Source organism: Bos javanicus, chromosome 3, assembly GCF_032452875.1.
Source record: "Bos javanicus breed banteng chromosome 3, ARS-OSU_banteng_1.0, whole genome shotgun sequence".
NCBI classification, from domain to species: Eukaryota; Metazoa; Chordata; class Mammalia; order Artiodactyla; family Bovidae; genus Bos; species Bos javanicus.
In genome coordinates, this window is record NC_083870.1 from 87563065 (window position 1) to 87575794 (window position 12730).

At 39.3% G+C, this 12730-nt stretch overlaps 1 non-coding gene across 1 annotated transcript; it reads right to left on the reverse strand.

Annotated features, from left to right (window-relative positions):
* Positions 1-7804: 7804 nt before the first annotated feature.
* TRNAG-UCC (transfer RNA glycine (anticodon UCC)) lies at positions 7805-7877 on the reverse strand. The gene has a single exon. It is a non-coding gene; the product is annotated as a tRNA-Gly (tRNA).
* Between the last annotated feature and the right edge of the window lie 4853 nt (positions 7878-12730).

A 12730-nucleotide genomic window follows, 5' to 3' on the forward strand; every position in this document is an offset into this window, starting at 1 on the left:
ATAAAAATAAGTAAGGTAGGAATAATTACACAAAAGCACTTGTAAATCATTTTGTTAATAATAATAAAACAATGAAAATTCACTGCTATTTACCAATTAATAATAATGCATATACACAATTCATTTCCATTTACTTTACCTTCCTGATATTTGTCAGGATCCCCTCTTTTGGTCACAATAAGATGGTTGTAAATTGTTTTACACACCTGTAGATAATATTCACACTAAGAACAGTTTTATTTTCCAGAATTTGGTCTTCCATCCACATATTGAATTTTGTCTTCAACTTTCAGCATGGTTTCCCAGAGATGAAGAGCAATGTAGGTGTTTATGATAAAAAATGAACAACAAATAAAACTTTTCTGGGAGGGACATGCTTTCAGTATTCTCAGCTGAGTATATCTGATAAGTATATCTCAATCAACAAACCTTCCCACTGGTAAGTTCCTCTCCCTCATGTCCTGCATACACCCAGGGCTTCAGCCGCAGCTGCTGCTGCTGCTGCTAAATCGCTTCAGTCGTGTCCGACTCTGTGCAGCCCCATAGACGGCAGCCCACCAGGCTCCCCAGTCCCTGGGATTCTCCAGGCAAGAACACTGGAGTGGTTGCCATTTCCTCCTCCAATGCATGAAAGTGAAAAGTGAAGGTGAAGTTGCTCAGTCGTATCCAACTCATAGCGATCCTTATGGACTGCAGCCTACCAGGCTCATCCGTCCATGGGATTTTCCAGGCAAGAGTACTGGAGTGGGGTGCCATTGCCTTCTCCGTCAGCCACAGTAGGTTATTGCAAATCCTCAGATGTGCCTTGCCCTGTTTGTGCCTTCTTGTCTTTGCTCCTGCTTTTTCCTTTTGCCTGCAACACACTCTCCCTGTCTCTATACTTGGAAAACTCATGCTTGACTTTCAAAACCCAGGTCTAACAGTGCTGTCTTAGCCTGGACTTCTCCAGGAAAAAAAGACACGAGACCAGAACTTGAAGAGGGTAATTTAACCAAGCACCAAAGGTTATAAATGAGGACTGGAAAGAGTTTAACGATGAAGAAGTCAAAGATAGTCGAAAAGTTTGTTATTGCTTTGTTCCTTTCTGTGGGCAAGTGGGGCTCCATCCTGCAGGGATCATTTGAGAATCTGCACAGGATGCACTTCAGAATTATTACCTGTGGGATGGAACAGAGGGGCATCAGATCCTGCTCCCCATTGGTTATTATTGCCTTACAGGATGTTAACATCCTTGCTTTCTCAGACTGTGCATGCATCAGACAATCCTGGTACAGAAAATGAGATACTAAATAATCTGAAGTGCTATCAGATTATACCTGAATGATGCTCGTTGCCTTGGCAACAGCTGGAGAAAAAGGTGGGCAAAGAGAATGAGTCCATGAAGAAGAGGTCTTGCTTTTCCAACATGTACAGAATTTGTCTTTCCCCATCAGACCTCCATAGTACCAGGCACAGGCCTCTGCCTCGTGGCATTTGTTCTGTTATTTTCTAATGAACAGTTTCTATAGTGGGTATGAACTTCTTATCAGTGCTGGCAAGATGAATACAGCACAGTAACCAGCACAAACCATATAGACTTAGCCCTCTGCCCCTGATAGACTCAAAGCACACATGTTATTTTGTTTTACTTACTTTTTTTCTCTTGGGTATTTTATCTTCTAGTTTTATTGAGATATAATTGACATACAACACTGTTAAAGATGTATAACTTCATCATTTGACTCATATACGTAGTTGCTCAGTCTTGTCTCTCTTTGCGTACCTATGGACTGTAGCCAGCCAGGCTCCTCTGTCCATGTGATCTTTCAGGCAAGAATATTGGACAGGGTTGTCATTTCCTACTCGATTTGACTCACATACATCATAAAATTACCAGAGTAAGTTTAGAGAACAACCATCATCTCATATAGATACAAAATTAGAAAAAGACATGAAAAATGTTTCCTTGTGATGAGAACTCACAGCATTTACTCTCTTAATTTTCATATATTAACATAACATTAACACAGCAGTGTTACTTATATGTGTTATGCTGTCCATTACATCCCTAGTACTATTCATCTTATAACTGCAAGTTTATACCTTTTCACTACTTTTATTCAAATCCCCCTCTCCCTCAGCACCTCCCTGCCTCTGGTAACCATGAATCTGATCTCTTCTATGAGTTTAAAACACACAGTTTCTTTTATTTTTTAATTAGTTAACTTATTTTAATTGGAGGATAATTACTTTACAATATTGTGGTGGTTTTTGCCATACGTCAACATGAATCGGCCACAAGTATACGTGTGTCCCCCCTATCCTGAACCCCTCTCCCACCTCCCTCTCCACCCCATTCCTCTGGGTTGTCTGCTTCATGCATCGAACTTGCACCGTTCATCTATTTTACACATGGTAATGTACACGTTTCAATGCTATTCTTTTAAATCATAGCACCTTTACCTTCTCCCACTGAGTCCAAAAGTCTGTTCTTTACGTCTGTGTCTGCTGCCTTGCATGTAGGATCATCAGTATCATCTTTCTAAATTCCATATATATGCATTAATATACAGTATTTGTCTTTTTCTTTCTGACTTACTTCACTCTGTATAATAAATAAGCTTCAGTTTCACCCACCTCATTAGAACTGACCCACATGCATTCCTTTTTATAGCTAAGTAATAGTCCATTATATACATATACCACAACGCCCTTATCCATTCTTCTGCCAGTGAACATTTAGGTTGCTTCCATGACCTAGCTATTGAAAATAGTGCTGCAATGAAATTTGGGATATATGTGTCTCTTTCAGTTCTGGTTTCCTCAGGGAATATGCCCAACAGTGGGATTACTGGGTTGTGAGGTAATTTTATTCCGAGCTTTTTAAGAATCTCCACACTGTTCTCCATAGTGCCTGTACCAATTTGCATTTCCACCAACAATGTAAGAGGGTTCCCTTTTCTGTACACCCTCTCCAGCAGTTATTGTTTGTCGACTTTTTATGGTGGCCATTCTGAACAGTGTGAGATGATATCTCATTGTGGTTTTGATTTGCATTTCTCCAATAATGAGTGATGTAAAACACACATTTGAAATTAATGGGAAATTTTATTGTGGTTAGCCTCTCAAGCAGTTGACATAAGTGCTCAAAAAAGACGTTATGATGTAGTGGGAAAAAAAGTCAGGTGGGCTGAAAACAAAGTCAGCAGAGACAAAAATGTGATGACACATGATCCTGGGAAAAAGGAATCATTTTGACAGAAGTATCAGTTACATTTCATGGGATTTTTTTTCTGAAGAAATATGACATGTGTCATATGATTCTTAAGAAACAAAACGTATTTGCAACCACTCAGTAAATAATCTTAAATAAATTTTGGTGAATTCATACTGCTGAAATCTAGCTTTAATCTCATTAGCACCCTGCAATGACTCCCAGATTCACTAAGCATAAGAACTAATGTTCTCCAGTCCAGTTTCGCTGCATGATACAGGATGCTCGGGGCTGGTGCACTGGGATGACCCAGAGGGAGGGTATGGGGAGGGAGGTGGGAGGGGGGTTCAGGATGGGGAACAAGTTCACACATGGCGGAGTCATGTTGATGTATGGCAAAACCAATACAATATTATAAAGTAATTAGCCTCCAATTAAAATACATAAATTTATATTAAAAATAAATTTAAAAAAAGAACTAATGCTCTTATAATGACACCTAAAACTCTACAAAATGTGGTCGTATTTCTAGTCTGGCTTCTTCTCCAAATACTCTCCTGTTTGCTCAGTTTCCTCCATGCTGGACTCTATGAGGCACACTCCCACCTGGAGACTTTGCACTGGTTGTTTCTCTCACATGAAGCCTTTCTCCTGACATCAGGGGAGCACCTCCCTCAGCTTTGCAAGACTCTGCTCAAATGCCACCTTTCTAATAAAGCCTACCCGCAGCCCCCTCTAATCCTGCCACACTCCGCCACTCTGAAGTTTTGAGCCTTTTATCCTGCTCTCCATTTTTCCTTCTTTCTTAGCATTCAATCACTTCTAACAAATATACAATTAAGTAGTTTGTTTTTTGTTTATTTTCTTTCCCCCTCTGCTAGGATGTGAGTTCCCCCAAGATAGGGAACTTTGTCTTTGTTACTCATTGTCATATCCCAAGCAGTCTAAACAGTGCCAGACTTATAATAGGTGCTCAATAAACACTTTATTGGATTGAACTGAATATCTTGAAGCTCTGGAGATAATATGCTTCCTCATGCAGAAAACATGTCATTGATGAAATTCTCCAAACTTTGACTGTACACTCACTAAGTGCTAGGTGTGGATAACCTAGACATGATCCCCATCCTAAAAAAAGGTCCCAGGCTACTGTGGACACAGGTACAGTCACAGACAATTACAGGCCAGAGAGATGGCACCCTGACACAAGTATGCGCATTGGCTGTAGGGTTGCAGAGAAGGGGATGTCTGTATATGAGTGGTCAGGAAGATGTTAAGTGAGGAGACAACACTAAAGCTGACTTTTCACATAGAAATGGAGCTACCATGATGATTAAGGGAAGGACATTGGACTGGACTTTGTGCACATGAATTCTATTGCATGTGGGTTATAGAAATGAGAGTCAGGTGGATGTTGATCTTCAATAGTCCCTTAGGATCAACTCATGGTAAATTATTTTCCTCAGTTTATCTTCTGCCTCCCCTCATTTCCCCCTAAAAGTATAGACTACAAATATATGGTCAGACTGTAGAACTTCGTGTATCTCTCCCTCAGTAATGAAAAGGGACTTTGGGAATCTGTTTAGGTTTATAATTTTCCCCTTCTCTATTGGGTTTTGTACTTTTGGTCAGGATCATAATTCAATTGCTATATGTATTTCTCATTTAAAATATCCATTGATTATATGTTTACAAAGCTTTTTGTTTCCAATTAAAACAAAACTCTGTCCTTATTCTTTCCACTTGATTCACCCATCTATTCAACAATTTTTAAGTGCCTGCTATGTACAGGCATTGTGCTAGATGTCAGGGAGGAGATCAGAAGCATTTTCCCTTCCCTTAAGAAGACTTTAATAGCAGGATAGGCAAATGTGAAGAAAAGAGAAAGAACACTGAAGCCTCACATGTTGTGTGAGAGAAGGATTTAGGGCAATGATCACAGACTGCAGGTCAGATGTAGCCCACCCAAGTGTTTGTTTGGTTCAACAGTGTTGTGGTTTTTTTTTTTTCTTTCTTAAAACAAAACAAAACCTGAATTGCTTTTCACAAATTAATCTTGATTTCTGGCTGGTCTTAAAAGAAAAATCAGATCTGGCAATTCCAAGCCAGAGCTTCAAAAGGCAACAGAAGGCCAGAGTTCAGGCAGGGCCAGCTCCTTCAGAGGGAGTGGTGAAATGAGGGAGGGAGGGAGAGAAGCAGATTGCCCTTGAGAATGTGGTTGGGCTGGGAATGGGGGAAGAGATGCAGGTTTTTTAAAATGGAGGTCATGTTTTGTCTGTGGTCCAGTGAACTATGTATAAACCTATATGAACTCTAACACTGCCATGACAATGTTTAATAAATGTCTGTGAGATGACTAAGAACATAATCAAAGAATTTTATCCTATAAGAGATTATTTCATAGGTCATTTTACAAATGAAGAAGCAGGAGTCTGGAGAGGCTGAGTCATTTACCTGTAGTGGTTCCCAGATTGTATCAAAGGCTGGAGGAAACAGAGGGGAAGTGCAGCATGGAATGGATGGAGGGCATCTGCTGTTTTACCTATCCAGCATCCACTTCTCCTCTCTCTGGATATGGGACCCTTATTTTGCTTGGGGAGCCACCATTTCTCCTATTCCATGTGATGCTGGTGGAACTGAGTCTACCTGGCTTCTGGAATGGCATGTGACTCAAGCCTGGCCAGCCACACTGGAGTTGCTGAGAAAAAGGTGCAGTTTTTCCACAGGGGACTGTTGAGAAGAAAAGATGCAGTTCTGAATGATGCTATGAGTACCCAACCTGAGATAGCTTCCTTGGTGGCTGAGATGATAAAGAATCTGCCTGCAATGCAGGAGACCTGGGTTCGATCCCTGAGTCAGAAAGATCCCCTGGAGGAGGAAAAGGCAACCCCCTCCAGTATCCTTGCCTGGAGAATCTCATGGATGGAGGAGCCTGATGGACTTCAGTCCATGGGGTCGCAAAGCGTTTGTCACGACTGAGTAACTAACATTTTGAGATAGCATGATACAATGAAAAGATGATAAGCTATATTTCCTGGATAAATTGATTCACTATTCTAAACCTTAGTTACCACATCTGTAAATGGGAATAACCATTTCCTTACCTCAAAGGGCTGAGAAGAAAGAATGCATGTAAAATGTCTGGCACACAGTAGGAGCTCATTAGTGTTGGCATCTTTTCTTTTCCTTCCAAATAATGTCAGATGGATGTAACACTACTGTAATTAAAGTGGAAGAAGTGCATTGGCAGACTTTCCTTACAACATATTGGGAACAGCTTTTTCAGTAGCTACCTTATGTGATTTCAGGGAATTGGGGAGGGAAAATAAAATAAAATGCAGCCTGCTTTCCTGGAATAATTCAAGTCATATCTAATGCTTGCCAAGTGTAGCCTATAATTCTATGTCTGCATTCATCTATTATCTCACCTCTATTTAGATAAAGTGGTTTTCCTCCCCACTAACTGCCCATTTTATGTTTTAAATGGGAGCTCTTTTGAATCCATGGCAATCATTTAGCTGACAGTTTGGATCATAATGTAATAATAACATTAGTGAGCAGTTGTATGACACTTCCCGCTTTTAAAGCACTTTACAAATCTGAGCTAATTAGCATGGATATTAACATGCCAGCTTTTTTTGTGGATTAATATTGCCATTATACTCTGCTTTTTCAATAAAAAATGCAGTGATCTTTTTTCACCAGAAATGAGGGAAAAGGAAATGAATAAGCTGCCTCTCCAATGGACTCAAACACAATGTAGCAGAGATATGAGACAGACACTTCATTGACTGAAAGTTCAGGAGGATTTACAGGTATGGTACCTCTTGCTAATTCTATTTTAGGATCAACAAAGGGAATAGAGTGTATTAATGGGCAACATAAAATTTGTAAACCCAAGACAGGTTTCCGGCCTTCAGAATACACTTTCTACTCATTTCTAGGCCTAAATACCTAAAAGAAGAACCTGATTGTGATTTATTCTTAAACCAAATGAGGAAAATATCAATTCACATAATATTGAAAAATACTCTATTCTTTCTGTTGTAAATGGGAATGTAACAAAGTAAGTGTAGAGTGAGAAAGACTTGGCTTGGAATCCCAGCTCTGGTACTCAGCTATGTAACTGTATCGGAATCTTGGTTTCCTCACCTCTAAAATGAAAGTGATCATACTTATTTTGCAGGATTCCTATGAGGTCTAAAAAAGATCCTGCCTTACACACTCTTAGGGGTATAATAGGTTGTCATGTTAGCTTTGGTTCACTCTCTGTCTGTAACTCATCTTCCTCCCTTGCCCCATTTAAAATTACTTTGACATTCATTCAGTTTATAGGAAAGCAGAGAGTCATGATAAATTAAAATGTTCTTTCCTATATTCGTTACATATTTTTAAACAAGTAATTAAATTTTAAAGGGACCAGGAATAAATATGAGTTCATTTTAATAGGAAAAATCTAAACATGATTATTTGAAAGCTTGTCTTTTAACATACTATGAAAATGTAGAGATATCTCAGTTAAATTTGGTCATTTCATCCTATGCTCTTTTCTCTCTCTTTCTCCCTCTCTCTTTTTTTTTTGGCCATGCTGTGAAGCCTCTAGGACGTTAATTCCCTGACCAGGGATCAAACCTAGACCCTCTGCAGTGGAAGAGCAGAGTCCTAACCACTGGACCACCAGGGTATTCCCCTAGAGTGTGTTCTTTGTATGAAATTAGTAAAAAGTGATGCAAAGAGGTGTGACAGTGGGAAGGTTGCTTGGGACAGTTTTACCTGTCAAGGCTTCCTTGAGCCAACTTCAATGTCTGACTTATCTTCTCAATGTGCAGAGTGGTCAGACCCGAGAAGCTGACTCACACTACTAGGAAAGGCTTGCAAGATTGATGTGGCTACCAGTCTGGTAATTGTTCCTTCCATTGAGCAATTTATAGACTGCTGCTGCTGCTGCTGCTAAGTCACTTCAGTCGTGTCCAACTCTGTGAGACCCCATAGATGGCAGCCCACCAGGCTCCCTCGTCCCTGGGATTCTCCAGGCAAGAACGCTGGAGTGGGTTGCCATTGCCTTCTCCAATGCATCAAAGTGAAAAGTTAAAGTGAAGCCGCTCAGTCACGTCCAACCCTCAGCGACCCCATGGACTCAGCCTTCCAGGCTCCGTCCATGGGGTTTTCCAGGCAAGAGTACTGGAGTGGGGTGCCATTGCCTTCTCCTGCACGTCTATAAATCTCACATCAGCATAATCAATCCAATCTCTTGTTTCTGTGCGAAGATCATTCACAAAATCTGATGGTTGCTATCTGAGAGGAGAGTTAAGTATGTTTTCAATGTAATGGTTTTGTACTATTAGTCATGGCCTTGTATGACCATTTACTCAACAGAAAATAAATGCCTGTACACCTTTTCTTATTTTAGGGTTTATGCTATACAACCTTAATATGCAACAATGATGAAATATTCAAGTGATATTATATCACTTTATATAATAACTTCACAATAATATACAGACAGATTTCATTCTATTGCACTTTGCAGGCATTTTGTATTTTTTACAAATTGAGGGTTTGTATCAAGGCTGTGTCAAGCAAATCTATCTGTACCATTTTTCCAATAACATTTGCTCACTTCATTTCTCTCTGTCACATTTTGATAATTCTCACAATATTTCAAACTTTTCAGTATTATTATATATTTATTATAGTGATCTGTGATCAGTGATTTTTGATGTTACTATTGTAATAGGGTTTTTTTTTGTATTTTTAAAATTATGTATTTTTAGACATAAAGCTATTGCACACTTAATAGGCTACCATATGGTATAAACATAACTTATGTGCACTGGAAAACCAAAATATTTGTGTACTTGCTTCATGTAATATTCTCTTTATTGTGGTGGTCTGGTATAGAACATGCAGTATCTTTGAGGTATGCCTGCATTTGTATCCCTCCCTTTTGAGACTTTATATTATTGTTCTCATATATTTCACTCATATATATACTATTAATCTTGCATAACATTGTAATTACTTTTGTTTAAACAGTCAATTCTCTTTTAAAGAGATATAAATACTGATAGGAACAGACTGAAGGGACAAAAGGGGCAATTAAATAGTTAATCCCACTAGGGGATTATAAGTAGAAAAATACAGGAGATCCCTGTAAGTTAATAATTACTCAAGAAAGCAGATTTGTTTAACCATAAAACCAAGCAGGCTTGCATAACAACAAAACCTTGCAACAGAAGCACAGGACATGCCCCCAAACTATAAAACAATGGTTGCATGAGACCCACATACTGTCCAGTGAGCTCAGTACATTAATGATCCCTAGAACATGCTCTCCACACACATAAAAAACAGTAATTTGTGGACCTAGCTTGACCACAAAGGGACAAGAAAACTCCCCTTTTCAACCCAGAGGAGGAGCTGATGATGAAAACATTCAGTTCAGTTCAGTCACTCAATCATGTCCAACTCTTTGTGACCCCATGGACTGCAGCACACCAGGCCTCACTGTCCATCACCAACTCCCGAAGTTTACTCATCTTATCCTCTGTCATCTCCTTCTCCTCCCGCCTTCAATCTTTCCTGCATCAGGGTCTTTTCAAATGAGTCAGTTCTTCACATCAGGTGGCCAAAGTATTGGAGTTTAAGCTTCAACATCAGTCCTTCCAATGAATGTTCTGGGTTGATATCAACATCAGTCCTTCCAATGAATGTTCTGGGTTGATATCCTTTAGCATGGACTGGTTGGATCTCCTTGCAGTCCAAGGGACTTCTCTGATACCACAGTTCAAAAGCATCAATTTGATGCTCAGCTTTCTTTATAGTCCAACTCTCACCTCCATACATGACTACTGGAAAAACCATAGCCTTGACTAGATGGACCTTTGTTGACAAAGTAATGTCTCTGCTTTTGAATATGTTGTCTAAGTTGGTCATAACTTTTCTTCCAAGGAGTAAGCATCTTTTAATTTCATGGCTGCAGTCACCATCTGCAATGATTTTGGAGCACCCCAAAAAAGAAAGATAATGAAAGTCGAGAAAGACAAAGAAGGTCCTCTACCTCTCTTTACCTTTTCTTTGATGGCAAAACTGTAGCCCAGTAGGTTCTCAGAGTGTGGCATTTCCAGCCACCCATGTGTAAGGCTCACAAGCCTCCTGTTCTAGGAAATCACTTTTTATCTACCACTTTACTCTCACTGAATTCTTCTCTGTGCTGGGACATGAAGACTATGGTATCAGCGCTCTTCAGAGACCCGTGAAATGACACTTAATGGTTTCATACTAAGGAAAAAAATCTTATACATTTACCATGTCATTACCGTTCCCTGTACTCTTCCTTCTTTTACGTGGATTCAGATTTCCATCTTTCATTTCTTTCTGCCATAGCATTTCATTTCTTTATATCATTTCTTTCTTTAACATTTTTTGTAGTAGATAGGTTGATGATATGTTCTCTCAGATTTTGTATCTCGAAAAGGCTTAACATTGCCTTCATTTTTGAAAGATATTTATACTAGATATACAGTTCTCTAAGTTGCCTTTCTCCTTTCAGTAATTTTAAAATGTTGGCTTACTGTCTTCCTGCTTCCATTGTTTCTGACAAGAAATTTATTGTCATTCTTATGTTTTTTCCTTTGTAGGGAATGTGCCTTTATTGTCTGAAAAGTTTGCTTTTCTATCACTGGTTTTGAGCAATTTGATTACAGTGGGCCTTACTATAGTTTCTTTATGTTTTCTAACACCTAGAATTCTTTGATTTTCTTGGATATGTGAGTTTTATAGTTTTCTTGAAATTTGGAAAATTTTTCCTTTTTTTCCTTCAAATACTTTTCCTGATCCCTACCATCCATTTTTCAGAGCCCCCAACTGAGCATGACGTTATCCTATAGCTCATTGACTTTTCTGCTTATTTAAAAGTGTTTTCATTTCTCTGTATGTTTCGTTTTGGATAGTTCTTTGATTTTATGCTCAAGTTCACTAATCCTTTATTTTGCAATGTCAAATTGTTACCTGTTTGATATCTAGTAGACTGAAATTGAAGAAAATGGTATGACCTAAATCAAATCCCTTATGACTATACAGTGAACGTGAGAAATAGGTTTAAGGTACTAGATCTGATAGAGTACCTGATGAACTATGGATGGAGGTTCGTGACATTGTACAGGAGACAGGGATTAAGACCATCCCCAAGAAAAAGAAATGCAAAAAAGCAAAATGGCTGTCTGAGGAGGCCTTACAAATAGCTGTGGAAAGAAGAAAAGCAAAAAGCAAAGGAGAAAAGGAAAGATATAAGCATCTGAATGCAGAGTTCCAAAGAATAGCAAGGAGAGATAAGAAAGCCTTCCTCAGCAATCAATGCAAAGAAGTAGAGGAAAACAACAGAATGGGAAAGACTAGAGATCGCTTCAAGAAAATTAGAGATACCAAGGGAACATTTCATGCAAAGATGGGCTCAATAAAGGACAGAAATGCTATGGACCTAACAGAAGCAGAAGATATTAAGAAGAAGTGGCAAGAATACACAGAAGAACTGTACAAAAAAGATCTTCACAACCAAGATAATCATGATGGTGTGATCACTGACCTAGAGCCAGACATCCTGGAATGTAAAGTCAAGTGGGCCCTAGAAAGCATCACTACGAACAAAGCTAGTGGAGGTGATAGAATTCCAGTTGAGCTATTTCAAATCTTGAAAGATGACGCTGTGAAAGTGCTGCACTCAATATGCCAGCAAATTGAAAAACTCAGCAGTGGCCACAGGACTGGAAAAGGTCAGTTTTCATTCCAATCCCAAAGAAAGGCAACGCCAAAGAGTACTCAAACTACCGCACAATTGCACTCATCTCACACACTAGTAAAGTAATGCTCAAAATTCTCCAAGCCAGGCTTCAGCAATACATGAACTGTGAACTTCCAGATGTTCAAGCTGGTTTTAGAAAAGGCAGAGGAACCAGAATCAAATTTCCAACATCTGCTGGATCATCGAAAAAGCAAGAGAGTTCCAGAAAAACATCTATTTCTGCTTTATTGACTATGCCAAAGCCTTTGACTGTGTGGATCACAATAAACTGTGGAAAGTTCTGAAAGAGATGGGAATACCAGACCACTGGACCTGCCTCTTGAGAAACCTATAGGCAGGTCAGGAAGCAACAGTTAGAACTGGACATGGAACAACAGACTGGTTCCAAATTGGGAAAGGAGTACGTCAAGGCTGTATATTGTCACCCTGCTTATTTAACTTATATGCAGAGTACATTATGAGAAACACTGGGCTGAGGAAGCACACGCTGGAATCAAGATTGCTGGGAGAAATATCAATAACCTCAGATATGCAAATGACACCACCCTTATAGCAGAAAGTGAAGAACTACTAAAGAGCCTCTTGATGAAAATGAAAGAGGAGAGTGAAAAAGTTGGCTTAAAGCTCAACATTCAGAAAATGAAGATCATGGCATCTGGTCCCATCACTTCATGGGAAATAGATGGGGAAACAGTGGAAACAGCGGCTGACTTTATTTTTCTGGGCTCCATAATCAC